The 5,157-nt window shown below is 47.6% G+C and overlaps 1 pseudogene; it reads right to left on the bottom strand.

Moving 5' to 3' along the window:
• LOC119366858 overlaps positions 1 to 5,157 on the bottom strand; it is a 26,145-nt pseudogene that overhangs the window by 8,398 nt on the left and 12,590 nt on the right.

The following is a 5,157-nucleotide window of genomic DNA, read 5'->3' as shown; positions in this document are numbered from 1 at the left end:
GATGCCGGTCATCAGGGTCTTTCAAACGTTGCTGGTCCTGCCGTGCTTCCTTTGTATCATTTGTCTTCCCATACACGCCCAAGAAGCTTAGGAGGTTCACGCAAATATTCTTCGTAACGTGCATCACGTCGATTGCAGAGCGGACATCTAGGACTTTCCAATATTCTAGCTCCCAGAATATAGATTTCTTCTTCCACATGGCTGCGTGCCCGTCAGCTCCCTTCGGAACTGATTGTCCGCCAGGACCCTTTCCAAAGATGACTTTCAAATCCTTGACCATATCAAATACCTCAGCACCAGTGCGTTCTGCAGGCTTCGGCCGGTGATCTGCCTTGCCGTTGTAATGCTTGCCCTTCTTTCTTACTGGATGAATTTTCGGAAGAAATCGACGATGCCCAAGGTACACGTTCTTCTTACAATTTGGCAAATGTACACTTTCAGTCTCATGTAAGCAGTGCGTGCATGCATTGTATCCCTTATTTGACAGTCCCGAAAGGTTACTAAGAGCAGGCCAATCGTTGATGGTTACGAAAAGCAACGCTCGTAGGTCAAATTCCTCTTGTTTGTGCTCATCCCACACACGGACACCACCCCACAGCTGTAAAAGTTCATCAACTAATGGCCTTAGGTACACATCGATGTCGTTGCCGGGTTGCTTCAGACCTTGGATGAGCACTGGCACCATAATGAACTTCCGCTTCATGCACAACCAAGGAGGAAGGTTGTAGATGCATAGAGTCACGGGCCAGGTGCTATGGCTGGAGCTCTGCTCGCCAAAAGGATTCATGCCATCCGTACTTAGAGCAAATCTTATGTTCCTTGCGTCAGCTGCAAAATCTTTGAACCATCTGTCGATCTTTCTCCATTGCGTTCCATCTGCGGTGTGTCTCAACTCCCCGTCCGACTTACGGTCCTCTTTGTGCCATCGCAACAACTTGGCATGCTCTTTGTTCCTGAACAGACGTTTCAACCGTGGTATTATAGGAGCATACCACATCACCTTGGCGGGAACCCTCTTCCTGGGTTTCTGGCCCTCAACATCGTCACCAGGGTCATCGCCTCTGATCTTATAACGCAATGCAGTGCATACCGGGCATTCATTCAAATTCTCGCATTCACCGCGGTAGAGGATGCAGTCGTTGATGCATGCATGTATCTTCAGAACCTCTAAACCTAGAGGGCAGACAACCTTCTTTGCTTCGTACGTACTGGCGGGCAACTCGTTATCCTTTGGAAACATATTCTTCAACATTTTCAGCAAGTTTTCAAATGCCGAGTCAGCTACACCTGCCTCTGCCTTCCATTTCAGCAAATCCAGTGTGCAGCCCAGCTTTTTCAGACCATCATCGCATCCGGGGTACAGCGCCTTTCTGTGATCCTCTAACATGCGATCCAAATTCTCCCTCTCCTTTTCAGTTTCGCAGCGTCTCCGTGCATCAGTAATGGTCCGACCAAGATCATCAACGGGATCATCACGTGCCTCTTCTTCACCTTCCCCTTCACCTTCAGCATCCTCCATGAAAGTATCACCGAAATGAGCAAGATAGCTTTCATCGATGAAATCATCCCCTTCTTCATCTTCTTCCATTATAACCCCTCTTTCTCCATGCTTGGTCCAACAATTATAGCTTGGCATGAAACCGTGCCGAAGCAGATGCATGTGAACATCTCTTGAGGAAGAGTAACCCTTCTGATTCTTACAGATAACACATGGACAGATAACAAAACCCCCCTGCTTGTTCGCATTAGCCACTACGAGGAAATCTTTCAAACCCGTAGTGAACTCGCCGGAGAGTCGGTTACCGTACATCCATTGCCGATTCATCTGCATTATTATAATATAAAATATATAATTAACCATCATGCATTTGTTAAACTAACTAGCTACAAACAATATAAATTAAACAATGAACTGCACACATGCATATTTTATCAATGACAAATCAAAGGTTCATCAAGTTGCTAACCGCGATCGAGGAGTGTGGCTCCAACACTTCATGTCATGTTTGTTTCATGCTCTTGGGGCATTTCATCAAACACCTTATGTGCATAAGAGGAACCAAAAGCAAACCTACACCCACTTGTGAAGAGAATGGCTCCAAATGGCTAAGTGTTGGCTGCTGGATGGGTATATATAGGGGAGGGGCTTTAGTTGCGGTTGGCCTGGCAAACCGTGACTAAAGGTGCCCGAAGGCCTTTAGTCGCGGTTGTCCTGGCCAACCGCGACTAAAGACCCTCACGTGCGCCAGCTGGCCACCGAGCGCCCTGGGCCCAGGCCTTTGGTCGCGGTTCACCTCCAGAACCGCGACTAAAGGTCCCATTAGTCGCGGTTCCTACAGCTTCGCGACTTATGGGGCTGGACGGAAGCCTGTTTTTCCACCAGTGCAACTTCATCAATCTCAAGATGATATGCCCGCTCAGTGGAGGTGCTCATAAAGATAGGGTGTGCATACATGCATTTATAAGGAATGAATATATGTGCATATATATGAGCGTCCATGTCTATAGTACATATGAGTGTCTGCGTCTACTGTGTTAAAACGCCCAGGTGAATCCTCATTCCTCAATTAGTACATGACGAGCTGTCTAGTCTACAAGATGCTCATGATACAATTATTTTTGTAGAACATGACTTGGCTAAAGCCATCAATATGAAGCGAATTCTTAGCGTGTTTGACCAGCTCTCTGGGTTAAATAGTAACTTCCATAAGAATGCTGGATGTATAGCTACTAAGCGAAGATGCCATAAAATATTGTTAGGCCATGCGCAAGTGGACGTCTCATCCCACGCCGCCCCTGCGTGCCACGCGGAAGAATTCTAAATCAAGGCCGCCAACCCTCATCTCCCTTCTCCCCCGTCACCATCGTCACATGGCTCGGCTGGGCGAAGCTCGACCAGAGCCGGCAGTGGCAGGGCATCCCTGTCCCTTCGCAGGCAGGGGCCAGCACAGGGCGGCTCCTTCTCGCATGGGCGCGGCGCGGGCGTGCATTGGCTTGCATGCACCGTGACAGTGTGTCGACAGGCGTGGTGATGGGTGGTTTGTGACGGCGAGATGGCTCCGGCCAGATCTGGCGGACGGCGGCCTCTCACTGCAAGGGTTGTGGGCGACGTATGTCGGCATTGACGGGCCGCAGGTGGTGGCGACGGATCCATGGCACGCGCCCCTAGATCTTCTTCCAGCTGGCGACGACACCTTGGGTTGGGTTGGGTTGGACAGATCTGGGTCACTTGCCTTGATTTGTCTAGCCCGATGCGGTCCTTCCTCCTACGTTGGTGGGTTTCTCTGACCTGTGCCTATGCCCTGGTTCGCGGGACGGATCTGTCGTTGCAGATGATGTAGCGAGTTCTACAGCCGCTGCTAACTTCCTTTGAGGGCATCGTCAAGGTGGTTGTCCTGTGGAGCTCTGAGGGAATCCTTAAGTTTGGCTTGCCGGACTGGACAATGGTGGCGTGTGGTGTCGCTTACCTCCTTAGTGGCACTGTTTTGGAGCTTCGGCCCCTGGGAGCTCAGAGGTGTGGTAGCGTTAGACCATCACGTGGACTCGGATGGAAGATGCATCTGCTTCGGGGGGAAACCCTTGATCTTGGTGTTTCCGATCAAGCAATGGGGGTGTCTGGAGCCGCTCACCCTCATGAGGGCAACTTTCTTGGAGCAAGTGTTGGCTAAAGGGGTCTGGAGGGCGGGGCGATGTTTGCGTCGATGACAGTTGGACCTGTCAAGGTCAACGCGTTGATCCGCGGAAGATGGCGAAGGCAGATTCTAGAGCGTGCACGTGCGTTGCGCGCTTAGGGTTTGCTAAGCTAGTTGGTGCTCTCGGCTGGCCGTGAGCGGCTTGGCAAGGCAACCAAATTAGATGGTGTGATGTCAAGGCACGTCACCAAGCTTTAGATGTAGCGATAGAGGTTGCCAAGAAGGTGGCTTTGGGTTAGATCCATGTATTTGTTTCGTCTGACACTATTGAATAATATAATAAATATGGTTGTGTGCATCCTTGGATGCACATGCCGGAGATTTCAACCTTCTTTTCAAAATAAAAACCTTGGATGGAGTTTGGGAGTCTCTCTTTAAGCATTTGGAGCGAAATACTCACGATTGTGAAAGCCAAACTAATACTCCCACCTTTGGAAGGGCCTTACGAATTTGAAGGATACTTTTGTTTCATGTGTATCTTTTAATGTGGTGCATGAGGGATCAATTAGATTCCGATAAAATGGGTAGATCGGACACATCTCTCTTAAGCTGCCTGTAACATCATTATCATGCATATTTTATTAGTATATGATACTATCTTCACCGTGCATAGTATCATGTGTTAGTATTTTGATGACCTCATTTATTGTCATGCATATAAATAGCAGCACATCATTTATTATGATATGATACTCGACCCTCTTTTTCTTCATTTAGTCTATGCCACCTCAGCAAAATTGGCTAGTAGACATACATGAACGGGTCCATGTGTGTGTGTGTGTGTGTGTGTGTGTGTGTTTGTGAGAGAGAGAGAGAGGGGGGGAGGGTGTTAAATCTCTAAGGTATTTTTATTTTGGTTGGGACGACAACATTGTTTTTGTCTATCTGACTATGTAAAAATGACGGTGTTTTTGACTGAGGTTATGGAGATGCAACTATCGTGTACCAATTGGCGGCGGTTATGCACAGTATTACATAACATGCATCACAGTGAGCCGGTTGAGGTTAGCGTGAAGAAGCTACCACTGAGTTGATATCCTTGTTTGGATGGCGTGCAAGTGATAGGCCATTGAGTGTTTAGAGTGGTCTTGTTTGGCATGTTAATCTTAGTTGGTCCATATGTTATTATCATTTCTTCTTTTGGCCAGATCAAACTCGGATCTCTTTGTAATAAACAATGTAATAAGGTTGGTCTTATGATGCAGAGTATGGTAGTGATAGAAGTTTCATTATTAATTATTTTTACCTGTAGAGGACCTTAGCAATCCAGACATCTGTGTTGCCTCCGTACTGATCCAGATACATCCTTGTTTCAATTCGTGACAAACTTGCTTTCCAGGGAAAGTTCAGTGTGTACTCGACCTGAATTTACAGGAGGAATGGCTCATCAATCTGTTGTGAATTAAGGGCATTAAATAGTAGCCCGATTGATGCATACATATATATAATTAACTGGAATTTGTTG

This window comes from Triticum dicoccoides, chromosome 2B, assembly GCF_002162155.2.
Source record: "Triticum dicoccoides isolate Atlit2015 ecotype Zavitan chromosome 2B, WEW_v2.0, whole genome shotgun sequence".
In the NCBI taxonomy this organism is placed as follows: domain Eukaryota; kingdom Viridiplantae; phylum Streptophyta; class Magnoliopsida; order Poales; family Poaceae; genus Triticum; species Triticum dicoccoides.
The sequence above is the reverse complement of the archived record's forward strand: the minus strand, read 5'-3'. Positions and strand labels throughout refer to the sequence as shown.